Here is a 16214-nt window from a genome sequence, read left to right on the forward strand (position 1 = left end):
AGCTTCCCGACTGTACAATACCGGCAAGGGTTAAATGACAGGCGTCGAGACCGATACCTGGCTTACCGATCGAAGGTAAAATTAGGTTAGGAAATACTTGCCTAGGACGATCGGGATTTTCATCCTTGCCGGGCTGCTGCTGTCAGGATTTGAACCGCCGCCCGTGCGGTTCCATCTGTGCATGCGCATAGTTGTGTAACTCAGTAGGAATCCTGTGAAGCCAATTTGACTTTGCTGGTCCCCATTGCCAGGTATAGATAACATCATCTCAAGATGGCGTTATCTAGTGACGAAAATCTAGGCTTTGAGTGATAAGTGCAGGTAAATGGGTTAAGGCTAGAGACATCTCTGATTTCTGTGGAAGTAACCCTTTGATAAATGGCATGAAACAGTGAAGAGACTATTTGCCTATTTTCCAGTGTAAAATATGCTCTTCACTGACTCATAAATTGAGCCCCAAGTCAGATATTCTTTAAATATAATGTAACACGTCTTATTCTGTGCTAAGGTAGTGATTGAACAGCTATATATACACATTAACCTCGAATACAAGTGTACAGTACAGTAAAAATGTCCCAGAAATGGCACATACAATACTTTGGAAAATGGATTAAGCCTGTATCAAAGCCATTTTCAGGACTCCTGAACATTGATACACTGTGTCCTTCATACTTTATTTTGAAACAATATACCATGCATCTAGCTCAGTATCATGTTTATGCATTCTCCCACCTCTTTACATTATTGCTCCACTTCTCACTTGTCTGGTAAAATGCTCACAGATCGAATGAATAAACTGAGGATGTGGTTTTACCAGAACATACACTAAATATGCAAAACTTATATCTGCCACATCCCACAATATTTAAATGTATAATATTTGTTTATATTTTTACTTGTAATGAAGATAATAATAATAATAATAATAATAATAATAATTATTATTATTATTATTATTATTATAATACCTGCTAACATTTTGAATTGTGGATGCGTGACTTTATACACAGCCTAGCAGATTACTTTTTAGGGGCATGACCACGTGCCACTTCCCTCATTTCTCATGACAGTGGGGTGAGCCCAACACTCCGAGCTCCGGAGCTTCCTGCTGGTGACCTGTGCAGGAAGTCCCGGGCTCCTGCTCCTCCTCCTTGCATCTGGAAAATTAGGAGGAGAAGGAGGCGAAGGACCCAGGAGGAGCACAGGTTGGCAACTAGGACACTGAGGTGAGTGGGGGCTAGTACTGGGCGACAGCGAAGTGTCAGAGCATGATGCAGTAAGAAGCCCATAGGCTTCTATAGGGTAACGCCAGGTTTAGTTTAAACTGGGTTTTTACTGCATTTTTCCTTTAGTACATCCCTCCCTTGGAAAGATGTAATATTAGTACCATACAAAATAAACAAGAGAGGCGTCGGTACAGCAAATACTATTATAATATTTTTAAAGGTGGTGTGGCCACGCCTTCTTAAATTAGACCACACCCCCAAAATTACCGGGCACGGCCATGCTTGCAGCCGCAACTTGCAGCGAGTTGGACACTGTAATCCGGGCTTGATAATGAATAAGACCTTGAGAATTTGTATAAACCAAGAAAATAAAACACCACTAACTTAAAATCTATCCACGCATTGTCCTCAGTAACAATATTAATATTCATCTTTCTATCAGTTATCCTTGGTGAAAACCACTTGGAATATGATTAGATTACAGTATTTCACATGATTTAGCTAATGTATCATTTTTTACCTTATTCACATATCTCATTATTTTGTGAACCTATTTACTAATATGTGTACATTTAAAACATATATATCCATAAAATATGCAGAGATCATATTTATGCAAATATAATTACATATTATTTACGTAGTGTCAAATCACTGCATTATATATAATTTTCATTCCTTTAAAACTAGCCAGTTAAATAATAAGGAAACAACATAGTGATAATGTTAAAGTTTTGTGCTGTTCATTTTCAAGTGAGTCTAAATCTCCTGAATAAAATTAATTTTTTGGTCAATTACTTGCGAAATAAATGCTTCCGAGCAAAATCCCACACACCAAATTACCCCAGTGGTCAGAGTCCATGATAGTTCCAATCAAGCAGAAAAGCAGAATTGCTGTTGACTGTACTTTTGCTGTGAGCTGTGTCTGGAGAGAGGCTTAAATGGGTCCTTCTCCCCTCACATACATCACAAATCCTTTAGGGGCTAAAGCATCATGCTGTCTCAGCAAACCTTATACATGACCTCTTCCATATTAAATTAATATGCAGATCACTTACTCTCTCTACTTGCTGCCTTTACAGCGGCCACTTTATTCCTAAAGCCCACAATACATGCTTAGTAATCTTAATAATAAAATAATAAAAACTAGTAAATAATGCTGGTTCTAGTCAATTAAGTTGATCTTGCACTCATATTCTGCTAAAGATTGGTATTCTCACTGACTTCATAGTTTGCTTTAAAATTGTTGTTTACTGCAGGATACCTTTTAAAAGCAATACAGTATTGGGGATATGGATCAATCCAATGTTCGATGTGGACAAAGTGACAAAATATACACACATACTGTAGTATGTGTGTATGCACAAATGCTGCAAAACTATTGTAAGATCACTTGCAGAAATTATCCAGAAATACTATTAACAACAAAAATAATTGGAAATAAAAAAAAATGGACACGAATATGTTAGGCCTGGGAGATTTGGATAAAGTGAACTGAGTGACTTTACATGAAACCGGAGTATACTAGAGGATAAAGATGGTGAACAAGGCAAAATACTTGAGTGACTTGGTGAATGGATGCAGCATGAAAAAATGAAGACTGATGATTATGTTAAAACACTGCAACAAACTGCCATATACTGTATACTGTATGTTCTAGTCCTTGTTACTTAGCTTTAGAAATGAGAGTATTAATAGTAGTTGTTAGCGTTTTTTCTACTTAAAACTCTGAACAAAAAAACATATAAATATATAACAACTGGACGTTGTAGTTATTTTGCAATGCTGGCTAAATCTCTAAAGGCACGCTAATTACAGTTATAATTTATATGCATATTGATTAATAGTTTTTTTTATTAAGCACTTATGTATTGTACAGAGAATACTCAGTCATTAATATCAGTCCCTGCCTCAGTGGCTTGGACGCTGAGATGGGAGGTGGCAGATACCCGACCCTGGGCCTGTATGGTGGCCAAGGCCTGTCAAAGAGGTGCAGCCATGCCTCCAAGACCTACTTGCCTACATTTGATTTCTCCACTCCGAGAGAAGCCTGGAGGGGAGGTGCAGGAATGCAGGCTGCAGTGTCCCCCCACTACGGCTGAGCCACAGCAGCATCATGGCACATGCGCACTGCGACTCTGGCACAGTATCCAAAACATCGGCCAATAGCGACCAAATCCCCACTTGTGTCCATCTCTGAATCAGGCCCCAAGACCCGGTCAAGAAATATCTCATAGCAGTCCTACCCAGTAGAGCTTACAATTTTATAATATACTTTATTTGCATTTCAAAGCTGTTCGCGTATGTTTTTTCAGTATAATACACTGGAGTCTGGGCATAACTTATGCTGGGCGTACATTATACAATTATCTGGGCGATCCATCTAGTATCGGCGGATCGCCCAGATAATTGTACTGTAAATTTGCCTGACCAATCACATAATATTTTGTCATCAGTCAGACATGACGAATCATCCAGCATATCTATCTGATGCAATATTCTCGGCCGCATTGGGCAATGTACTGTATGCACTAACGCAGGATAGGAAGTCAGATATTGCAGCCAATACACTGTGAGATACCTCTATAGTATGGCCGCAGTATCTGCTGGGTTACAGGTTGTCACATTAAATGTCTATCGGTCTGCCAGGCATTTTATCTGCCACTGTATGCCCTGCATTATGCTTACTAATTATTATAGAAATTAGCTAAAATGTAACAGATAAAGATAAACTGCACAGTCTTAGCTACTCTCTTTACTTGTTATAAAAGCTAATTTGACTGCATACCAGTTATTCATAGGTTGCTTATTGCACATTTCCAAATTAGTTTTCTCTGTTTTTCTTGTACACACCCCTAAATGTGACGATGATGATGACTACTATCAGACAGAGGGCTTGATTCAGAGATGGACGGAATTGCAGAGCTGCACACAAGCGACTGTGCAATGCCGTCCATCTAAAATGCTAATGCAGCAGGAGGTGTCTATAGGAAACAGACATCTCCTTACTGTTCTGTATCTGTGATCCCAGAGCTGCAACTGAGGTCGCAGCCTGGGATCACCATACATAGATCGCGATGGTTACTCCTTTGGCCAAGCTGCGGAGGCTGAAGCTTACCGTAGCCTTAACATATCCTGGTCATTTGCGAGGCCAGGAAATCTGTATCCACCGACGCAGACCCTGGCCTCGTCACTCCTGGAAAATGAGGATGACGCCCCCATTTCCAGGAATGGTTGCCAGTCATTCCCCTATTCCACCCCCCCAAACGCCACAGCAGACCCCAAAACATTGGAGATGTGTGCTAATCATCGTGTTAGTGTACATCTGTGAATCAAGCTCTAAGTGTATAGATAAGGGATATACACACTGCAAAGATGCACATTACTCTGCATAGGGGCAAATATACGGATTTATAGTTCTATCGATTTGCATTCAACGTAACATAAGGACATTTGTAATAAGAATCTTCAACCTCAATCTAAGCAACTCACAACAAAACATTTAAACAATTTACTTTTGTTAGACTGAACTCACTTTAATTATATTTTCGGTGAGCTAGTGGAGCCCATTTATGATATGCAAATAGATAAGACTGAGCCCACAGTCCTCTACGCAATTCAGTTTGGGTAAGTGCATCTATATTTCTGACACGCATACCTATTTCAACTTCAGTAATATCGAAGTACACCGGTGGCCATCTTACCCTTTTGGCAGGTCTGACCTGCCGCAGTCATGGGAGCTCTTCTGACATGCAGAGCTGCATTTGCAATCGCAGTGGCTAATTTATGCACGCCCATGTAACAGCATTTAAATGGACAGGCACACCTGTGTTTTTGTGACCACTCCCCACTACCACCCCGAAACGCTGGTAGTCTGTCACTCACTTGGCGGAGGATTCCTCTGTGCGTACATGATCGCAATGCGATCGCAGTGCACGCGCACTGCATACGCATGCGCAATGGCAAACAATTGCACGGTATGTGTTTGAAAATTGCATTAGTGTCCGTCCCTGAGGGCCCAAAGTGCACAGGTTTATGTTGGCATTTGAGGTAGACTAGAAGTTTGCACCAGCAGATGGGAGTAGTTGGACAAGGAGAGGCTGTTTTAAGTTATGATGTGCACAGTGTACCTAGTTTATGCTCTCTCTAACTGTACAACGTAAGAGCTGGCAGCTCTCTGTTATAGGCTTGATTTGTATGACTCTGATTACACCCCCAATAATTCACTTCCCACGCACTGTCATTGGGCCATTCCGGAGCTAACAACTATTAATGAGTAAGAAGTACAGGTAATAACAATTTTTATTTGAGAAAAAGGGTGGAGAGTAACATAGAAAATAGTTAAGTGGGCAACCACTTTCCAAACAAATAATAATAATAATAATTTTAATTATATAGCACTTTTCTCCATCAGGACTCAAAGTCGCTTTACAACATCAGAACAAAGCACAGGGGTTTAATATTACAGAAAGAAGAAAACAAACCAAAAACAGTCATCATAATGGGTATGATGCACATAATGCAGGGTTGGTGGAGCAATTTTGGGTAATAATTTCTACAGGTTATACAGTATATCCCACACACAGAGGGTACAAGGTGAGGCAGCCATTTTGGGCGCGCTACATAGGTTATCCTGGGTGGAATAGGTAACTGCTAGGAGAGATAACATAAAATGAGGAAGTTGCAGCTTACTAAATCTAAGAGCAGGGACCTTACATATCCAATCAAATATGCTCCTACGTATAGCAAATATCTCCTGTTATTTATAGTTAAGAGCAAGCTTCTGTATGGAGGATTCTATCCTACAATAGCTCTGAAAGAGAATAACTCTTCCATAGAGTTCTGTAACAAAACTATTGATGGCACACACAGGTAATGAGCACAATTAGGCGCTAGCAAGCCGCTGGCCTCATTAAAATAGGGGTTTCCAAAGAGGACTACCCTTGTAAATGGGATGTAGTCAGCATCCCGGCGTGTAGGATGCCGACAGTCTAAATACCAGCGACGAAATCCAGACAGCAGTATCCCGACCACAGGCATCCCGAAGATAGGTATCGGAAGTTAGGGGAGAGATAGGGTGCGGAGTTAGGGTTATGGTTAAGCACTAACTAGGGGGAGGGTTAGGGCTAGGCACCGGGGAGGGAGGGTTAGGTTTAGGCTACGGGAAGGGAGTGTTAGGTTTAGGGTGCGGGGAGGTGGAGGTTAGTGCTAGTATACTTACCTATGGGTGTCGGGATTCTGACTGTCAGGATGCCGCTGTCGGTATTCTGACCAGCGGCATCCAGACCCCGGCAATCCATACCCAACCCATTTAAATATGTTAAAAAGAATATTATTAAAATATTTATATCTAAATATTTAAACTAGAAAGGGAAAATAAAAGCATACAAAGCAATTTAGTACTTTGTTATGCACAAGAACACTTTCTGCTACTGTACATTCAGCGAGAGGCCTCACTACTAATATCTGACAGTACAAGTTATTCTGCATACTGAAGCTGACATTGCAGCACTTTTGTTTATTAATGACAGAGAAGTGACATTCTGCTGTCAAGGTGGCAACCATCTGCTGCTGGAACTCTGGCACTTGCCACTTTGTGCCCTCAAGGCTTTACAGGTCATGTAAGTGTTATATGAGCATTTCACAGCCAAGGTGATGTTGGGGTGCAACCAACAGTCTCAAATGCTGCAAAATAATCAAAAAACTTAATCTGTAATGAAATTCTCTGATAGTTTATTTTTAATAGTGATAATAATTTTTAACAGCAATTCTCATTTTGGTTTGAAATGTGAATATTTAGAAATTGATAAAAATGTTGTAAATGTTGTAAATCATCAATGATGACTACATATGAGTGAACAAAGCATGCTATGTTTTAAACAGAGTGATGTTGTCAGATAAAATAAGTATTCCACCTCTAGATACAGTACACTAATAAAGTCACACAGATAAGCTAAGCCATATGGTTTTCCATAAGACCTCCATTGGTTTATTGCCGATTAATACCTTAAACATCCTTACTAAACTTAACACTTAGCTTATCTAAAAAATAATGAAACGGGCACAAATACAGCATGGCTAAAAGGTCACAGTTATTATTTATCAATTAAATAATTCACCTAACCGAGGTGGCCGGGAGACGCTGCATACTCAGTTCTAGCTTTCAAGCTGGAGACATACACGGGGAACAACTGAAACGCTCCCCCTAAAGACGCACTTACATTGTGAAGGTCTCGCCTCTCTGCTGGGCATAGTCCGAGCGCTTCCATACAAAAGCGCTCGGGCCCCCTTGTACGAGAAGGACAAACTCGCCATAATACAGTTCCGGCGCCCTCACAACCTCTGAGATGCAGCGTTCTCCCGCCATGCTGCGCCTTCCCTGAATCAGGAAGAAAAAGTTAGCACAACAAAATACAAGCAGCAAAGCTTTGGGCTGGAGGGTGGGCTCCAAAATTGACAACCACCTCTTATATACATAATCCTCAAACACTCCCATAATTCACTCCATTGATCATATAACCAACCACCTGACCAATAACTTCGCTAATCTACCTAGTAACAAGGCTGTCAAGACAGCCAAATCAGCAAAACACCCAGGATTATTATTTATTCTCATGTCTATATGGCCTTCGTCTGCTATTGGGTTGGGTTGTTAACATCAAAACCAGACAGTTGCAGTGTCTGAAAAATAAGCTTTAAATTAGCTATTCGTGTAATTATATATAATATGAGTATAGAATAAAAAGCATGGTTAGTACATGACAGATAGAGGCCCATCCCTGCGGGATGTAAGAAGTAAATGATCGTTAATGTGATCATTTCTTTATTACCAGGTTCGGATCGGCTGCGCTACTGTGCATGCAGGGTCATCAGACTGCTCATATGCTATGGGACAGTACCAGATCCCACTCCAGGAAATCTTTGTGTAATTGTGGGGTTTATGTATCAAGCAGTGAAAAGCATGAAGTGGACCAGTGGAGAAGTTGCACATGGCAACCAATCAGCTTTGAAGTAGCATTTAGTAGCAGTAGTTGCACATGGCAACCAATCAGCTTTGAAGCCTGGTAAGGAGAGGCAGGTGGGTGGAGTTGTGGACGGAGCCGTCTGAAATCATGTCATAAAGCACCGTCCCCTTGTGGGAATTTGCCACAACAACGCATATTTAAAATAGGGGGCGGGGCTAAATGATGGGAATCGCCCACAACGCACGAACCCGCTGATCCCCGCTATTATTCTCCCCATTCTGCCCACTTCACTAGGAAGTGGGCAGAAAGCGGGAGAAGTGCCTACCCTTCTGGGAGTGCAGGGGGTTACCCGAATAATCGTGAGCCTCCCGCGAATTCCGGGAGGGTAGGCTTGTATGACCTCTTAGTTAATAGACTACGTTGGTAGAGGGGAGTGTGAGACTAGTTCAGGAAGCAGAAGAACAGACCACTCATGTGCTGTGTCATCAGGAAGCTCCCAGCACACAGTTCAGGAGAGCCTGTATTATACAGGTTGTATATCCCTGATCTGCAGGGGGGAAATAGGGTGAGCACTTTCAGTGTGTCTGTCTGACCTGGAAGCCTCTTTTCTAGCACAGTCAGTGTGACTGTAAGTCAGTTTCTGTTTCTGCTTGTCTTGTAAGTATGTCTGTCTCTCTGACCAGTGAACTTGTCTTTTAGCATTGTCAGAATGTCTGTCCCTCAATCCTGCTTGTGTTTCTGTCTGTCCTGTCAGTGATTCTGCATTCCAGTCCTGTCTGTGGGGGAGATGTACTAAGCCTTGAAGAGAGATAAAGTGGAGACAGATACAGTACCAACCAATCAGCTCCTAACTTACAGTTATAGGCTGTATTTGAAAAATGACAGAGGCAGATTTGGTTGATACACACCACCCACACTGCACACCCTGCACCCACATATTTATACTGACAGTCCCATCGCGCCTGCCTTTTTCTATGATTACAGTATGTGTTCTAAGGGCTCAAACACAGTAGATAACCATGTCAGGGCCGCAACTGGGGGGGGGGGGGCTGGAGGTGCATCCGCCCCCAGGCCCGGCGCCACAGGGAGACTCCTACCCGAATGCACGCTGAGGTTTTATTACTAGCGGGCGCGCTCCTTCCCTGCAGGGCCACGGTTGTCGGAGGCTGGAGTTCTGTCCTGAACTCCAGCTTCCGGCTCTCCCCATGGGCACTATGGGACAGACGTCACGTCTCTCCCATAGTTCCGAGAAGCAACCGAGCAGACCAGACGGCAGCAGACGTAGGAGTGGAGTTTATGTTAGGGGTGTGCACCGGCCACTTTTTGTGTTTTGCTTTTGGATCTGGATCTTTCTTCCGGGTTTTGGTTTTGGATCTGTATTTTTTTGGAAACAAGCATAAAAACAGCTAAAATCACAGAATATTTTTTTTTTGTTCCTACGCTATTATTAACCTCAATAACATTAATTTAGCTGAATGACTATGCTAAGCGACACAAGTGGGCAACACAAACACGTGGCCCATCTTGGAGTGGCACTGCAGTGGCAGACAGGATGGCAGTTTGAAAAACTAGGCCCCAAAGAGTACATAATGCAAAGAAAAAAAAGAGGTGCAAGATGGAATTGTCCTTTGGCCCTCCCACCCACCCTTATGTTGTATAAACAGGACATGCACACTTTAACAAACCAATCATTTCAGCACCATTATTGGTTCGTTTAGGCCCCCACAAAACAAGCTGGCAATTAATCTGTCCCTGCACAAACTGGCTCTACAGAGGCAAGATGTCGTCCTCATCCACCGATTCCTCACCCGCTTCAGTGTTGTGTACATCCTCATCCTCAGAGAGTATTAATTTGTCCACGCTGGAATCCACCACCACAGGTCCCTCTGTACTTTCTGGAGGCTGGTCTTCCCGGAAGAATTGATAATTCATTTTGATGAACGTCATCTCCACATTTTTTGGAAGCAACCTTCTACGCCTTTCGCTGACAAGGTTCCCGGCTGCACTAAAAACAGGTAAAATAGAGCAAATTTGTACAGGGGCTTCCAAATTGCCTCTTTTTCCTGCCAGTACAGGTACGGACTGTCTTACATGCCTACTTGGATGCTGTCACCGATGTAATCCTCCACCATTCTTTCAATGGTGACAGTATCACATGCAGTGACAGTAGACATGTCAGAAATTGTTGCCAGATCCTTCAGTCCAGACCAGATGTCCAAACTTGGTCCTGACTGCCCTGCATCACTGCCAGTGAGTTGGTTAGGATATCTAAGTTGTTTCCTGGCAGCCCCAGTTACGGGAGAAATTGAAGAAGGAGCTATTGCCGTGTCACGTTCCGCATCAGCTGACAGTGTTTTCACCAGCAGGTCTTTGCACCTCTGCAGGCTTGTGTCCACCAGAAAGAGAGACACTACATAGGTTTTAAACCTAGGATCGAGCATGATGGCCAAGATGTAGTGGGCTGATTTCAACAGATTGACTACCCTCGAATCCTGGCAAAGTGAATGAAGGGCTTCATCCACAAGTCCCACATACCGAGCGGAATCGCTCTGTCTTAGCTCCTCCTTCACTTTCTCCAGCTGCTTCTGCAAAAGCCTGATGAGGGGAATGACCTGACTCACTGCACTTGAGTCAGGTGCATACCCCCTCCTTTGCCTATGTCATAGGTGGATGTATAGGCTTGAACGGCCTTTTGCTGCTCCTCCATCCTCTGAAATATATAGAGGGTTGAGTTTCACAGCGTTACAACCTCTTGCTTCAGGTGATGGCAGGGCAGGTTCAAGAGTGTTTGCTGGTGCTCCAGTCTTCGGCGCGCAGTCGCTGAATGGAGAAAGAGGCCCGAAATTTTTCAGGCCACCCAAAGCATCTCCTGCACGCCCCTGTCATTTTTCAAAAAATTCTACAGCAGAGCAGGTCACCCCCAGACTGATACAGCAGCACAGCACCACTGGAATGATACAGCAGAGCACGTCACCCCCAGACTGATATAGCAGCACAGCACCACAGGACTGGACTGATACAGCAGAGCAGCCACACCACTTTCCCACAGACACTACACTAGAGATTGAGACACGTCCTCTCACTACCCTCTCCAGGACTGGAGTGAAGATGGTGGGGTGGGAGATGAGAAATGTGTAAAGTCCGGGTCTCGCAAAAATCCGACACCAGGATGATGACGTTTTGCCTCGTTCCAGGAACAGAGTCTGGCAGGAAAACTCGAGCCGGACTAAGTTCCCGGCTCAGATCGGGGGGTTCGGATTTCAAAAATCCGAACTCGCTCATCCCCAGTTTAAGGTAAGTATTGGGGGTTTTTTTGTGTAAGCGGCACAATGGGGGCATTACCATAAGGGCACTACTATAGAGGCATTACTATATGGGCACTACTGCAGGGGCATTACTATGGGGCATTACTATATGGCCACTACTACAGGAGCATTGCTATATGGGCACTACTACATTGGCATTACTATGGGGGTATTACTATATGGGCACTACTGCAGGGGCATTACAATGGGGCATTACTATATGGGCACTACTACAGGGGGCATTACTATAAGTGCACTGCTGAAGGGGACATTACTATAGGGACACTGCTGAAGGGGGTATTACTATGGGGAATTACCAGGGGGGTCGCCAAATTACTGTCTTGCCCAGGGTGACAAAAATCCTAGTTTCGACCCTGACCAATCACATTTCCCAGCAGTTCACTCAGCATCAACTGCATGGTGGACAGAGCAAGAACTACCATCTCTATGGTAAATGTACTGTATCTTGCTGTATGTTTACTGTAGTCTTCTGAACATACCTTAATATGTGGTGGATGCAGATAACTTCACTGCAGATAAAATGTTATTCTATAGTGTGAACAAAAACATTTTACACTTTTACATATAATATTAGTCTGACTAGGTAAGTGTGTGAATAAGCAACCCTATGGGATTCAACCATATGTTTGTGAAGTAATTTAAATACAAAAAATCTCTGTGTTAGACTTATTGTGGAAGCAGGGAGACTGCTTCTCTGCCTGTGGGGGAGAGCGAACACACTGATTGCGTCCCCCCCCCCCTGGATCTGTGTAGGGCTGTGGGACTCACAGCGCCCACTCCCCTAAGGGGGTGTGGCCATGCATCCCGCGATTAGACCACACCTCCCATCAGTACCCAGGCCAGTGGCAGCTCTTGGCGGGCATGAGTTTGACACCAAAATCTTCCTGCATCAGTTGTACAGGAGTCTTCTATCACTTTCCTGTACTGTAAAAGTAACCTGCCCCTTCTATGATCTAACTCTTCAGGCTTATGTACTACACCCCTTGTTTTGCTATTAAAAGCATTGCCCTTTTACATTGTTTGTGTAAACACGCCAGAAAGCAGCAGCTTATTAAACAGGCCCTTTAGTTTGCAAAAGTAATTTCCAAAAAAGAAAAAAAAATTGCTAGGTTAGGGAATTGCTCCTGGAAAATAAAGGTGTGGACAGCACATACTGTACAGTAACCTACTGTGGGAGGTTCAACTGGAAATGTAGTTGTAGAAAGAGTAAATACTGCACTTCAAAATCTAGCTTGCCAGCAACTTTTCAGTTTTATTTAGGTTTTTCACCTAAAGTACAAGTCATCTTACCTTTATTTACATGTTATATTAATCATTACAGTGAGACAACATCACAGGAGTGCATCACAGGCAAGTAGTCCGGTTCCAGATGTTACCCTCTGTACCTAAGGTGAGTGCATTTAACTGCAATTTAATGGTGTGTTTGGCATATATACTAGTGTAGGGCTTGCAGATAATTGGGGTCGATGGGCTGCAAGCTTAAATGTTTTGATTACTATATGAACAAAATCACTGTGTTTTTATTTACTGGATAGATGCAGATTTTGCAGGATATTATTGTTAGCACCAATAGCAAAAGTTTTTCTGTTTTGGCTTTGCATGGGAGAATTTCATCTCGCCACAGCCCCCTGCATCTCATAACAACCTACACCATGTCACCAGTCCCCTGCTTCTTACTCTTGCCCCCTGCATCTCACCACAGCATCCTATATTTCACCGCAGCCCTTTGTAACTCACCACAGCCCCCCTGCATCTCATAACAACCTACGTCATGTCACCACAGTCCCCTGTATCTCACCATAGGCCCCTACATGTCACAACAGCCTCCTGCTTCTTACTCTTGCCCCCTGCATCTCACCACAGCATCCTACTGTATATTTCACTGCAGCCTTTGGTAACTCACCACAGCCCCCCTGCATCTCAACAGTGTCACCACAACCACCACTGAGATACAGAACTAGAATATTGGTCTCCTACCTAAAGCTGGGTACACACACACACTTAATAATTTGTCTGCCTGGTGTGCCTGGCTCGACAGCTGAAATGGGCGTGCATTTAAATCGCACATCCATTTGAGCTGTCAGTCACCGCCAGGTGCCACAGCATGTGTACGGGCAATCGACAGGTCGCCCGTACACACCAGCAGATGGCCGATATATCTTTCAGATATGTCACCCCTCTGCTGTGCTGCCCAGCAGATCAGATATGTCTGTGAACGACGTCGTTCACAGACCATATCCGCTGTACACACCCGGCAATGCACTATAGATATATCGCCTGTTCGTTGATATATCTATCATTGTACTGTATATATCCAGCTTTAGTGATAGACATTCACTCCACTCTAGAAAGATAATGGGCAGGATGCATGACACATTGCACTTGCGATGTGATGCATTCCGCCAGTCATTGCATGCATGCTGGCCTTGGTAACGCCGTTACGCATGACGATCCCCGCAAAGGACCGCTCTGTCAGTAAGAGCGGCCCTTTGCGATGGGGGGATTTCCAGGTTTATGACCCAGAAGCCCCTCCAGCATCCTTCTGCGCATGCGCAGAAGGACACACACACCGCGGGCGGCCCTGGGAGGAATCAGATTGGATCCCTCTATCAGCACTCAGCGGGGAGAAGCCCATAGGCATATGAGAAATGCGGTCAAACCCGCATTTTCGGGGTTTTGACCGCATTTTTCCCCTTGATGCATCCCGCCCATAAAAGTCTCCTACATTGGATTATGTATACATTAGCCGCTTACTCTCAAAATCTTTGTGTCTAGCCATCGATTAAATCAATATGCGCAAGATGAAAGGCTTTGTTGCTAACCGTTGATAAAGAGAATATGGGGTATATCTCCTAAGCAGAGTTAGGAGAGAGGGCCTGATTCAGAGCCGCTTGTAAGCGGCCGCTCGTTCGCTCTGAGCGATGTTCTCACAACTGCGCATGCCTATGGGTCGTAATGCGCATGCGCAAACCAGTCATTGCGGTCGGAAATCGTGCGCTCGCAAAACAGCGAGGGGCTGCTAAGTTGATTGACAGAGTGTACCGTTTGTGGGTGGTAACAGGGGAAGGTGCTTGAAAACGGGGGAGTGGAGATCCGAACGCAGGCGTGCCTAACGGTAAACAGGGCGTTTAATGGGAGTGCATAATTATTAAAGGAGCGTCATCGACCACGTCACTTGGTTGTCTTTGAGGCTGAACTGCTCGCAGTGATTGCGGTAAGAAAAACCTACCACAAGCACTGCGAGCAGTTCAGATGCCTTTCGATTTACCCGATTAATCTAATAAATACCGGAGATGACGTGTGATGCGAACAGAAAAGGGGCGTCTTTACAAAATAGCGAGCGCATTTTTCATTCGCTCGCTCAGATATAGAGGCGTCAACAAACCGCAAAGAGCGAGCGCTCAATTTAAATAGCCAGCCCCTTTTTTGGAACGACCGTCCGCAAATAGTGTCCGGCTCTGAATCAGGCCCAGAGTGAAAAGTGATAAGAAAGTGATATGGTGCCAGCCAATCAGCTCCCAACTGTCATCTCACAGGCAGTGTTTGAAAAATGACAGTTGGGAGCTGAGCATATGAAATGAAGTGGAGCTTAGAGCCTGTTTCTGCAAGGATTGCTATTGCGATTACACACGCAATCGGCCGATTGTTGCGTTCTGCTCATGTGTATGCTACGCAGTGTGCGTACACGAACACTCCACTGCGATCGGGACTGGGATCGCAAAAACTACACAGACCCAATGCTGAGTGATTGACAGGAAGTGCCGTTTGGGGGTGGTGACGGGGCGGTGGTCTGCAAAACGCAGGGGTGCCAGTGCGCTTCAACGCTGTTGCAAGGGTGTGCATAAATTAGCCACTGCAATGCAATAGGCATCTTGGCCTGAGTAAGGCCAGACCTTGTGAAAGTGTGTGTGACGCTCCAATGGTACTCGATGTTACTGATGTTTTCGCAGTCTTGCAAAGTATTACAGATGTCTGTAAGGTAAAGGGGATGTCCATATGTTGTGCTGCAACGGCATAGCAATTTCAGTGGATTAGCATATCATCGCAGTGAGACTGCATGCGTAATCGCAGCCGCGATCGCAGATGCGATCCGTACTGAATCAGGTGGCAGGCCCCTAGTCCACAGTTTCCCCTGGCAAACTCTTGTAGCCACCACCAGTTTTGTTATGCAAATAGAAGAGGCTGAAGTCACTGCAAAGATTAGTAAGGAAATCTGCTGCAAATTCAATGAAATAAGACATCACAGCTGAAATCAACAAGAAGATGCTACCATATCTTATACTCTGTGACTGGCATTGACATTAGTGGTTCCATCAGAGGAAGTGGATGAGGACCATGTTCAATGTGACCAGCTTTTTCTTTGTTGAAAAGCCTTTTCGGGAAACGGCAACCATCGCCGCCCCCTCCCCGCCCACAAATGGCAGCAGACTGTCAATCAATGACAGTCTACTGCTAGCCTGCGTGCAGGATCGCAGAATAGGTCGGGAATCTGCGTGCACTGCTAAATAAGGCCCATTGTACTATGTGCTATAATGGGTTACTTGTTTTAAGTGTCCACATACTGTATGCAAATACTTCTCACTTTACCTTTCTTCAGTGCTGGTACTATGGGTGTGGCTCATATACTCCATTTTGCAGGTGAAAAAATACCTGACTTTTCTAGCTTTTTCATATAAGACAATGCTTTCATTCCTTTG

At 44.1% G+C, this 16214-nt stretch overlaps 1 protein-coding gene across 3 annotated transcripts in view; it reads left to right on the top strand.

Annotated features, from left to right (window-relative positions):
• The window catches only part of LOC148542938 (protein NYNRIN-like), a 487471-nt gene that overhangs the window by 187899 nt on the left and 283358 nt on the right, over positions 1–16214 (top strand). For all 3 annotated transcript variants that reach the window (XR_015875106.1, XR_015875101.1, XR_015875094.1), the window contains exon 4: positions 12839–12907. The gene's annotated coding sequence lies outside the window, so the exon portion shown is untranslated. The remainder of the gene's footprint in view (positions 1–12838; positions 12908–16214) is intronic.

This window comes from Taudactylus pleione, unplaced genomic scaffold (assembly GCF_031769625.1).
Source record: "Taudactylus pleione unplaced genomic scaffold, aTauple2 ptg000007l, whole genome shotgun sequence".
Taxonomy (NCBI): Eukaryota; Metazoa; Chordata; class Amphibia; order Anura; family Myobatrachidae; genus Taudactylus; species Taudactylus pleione.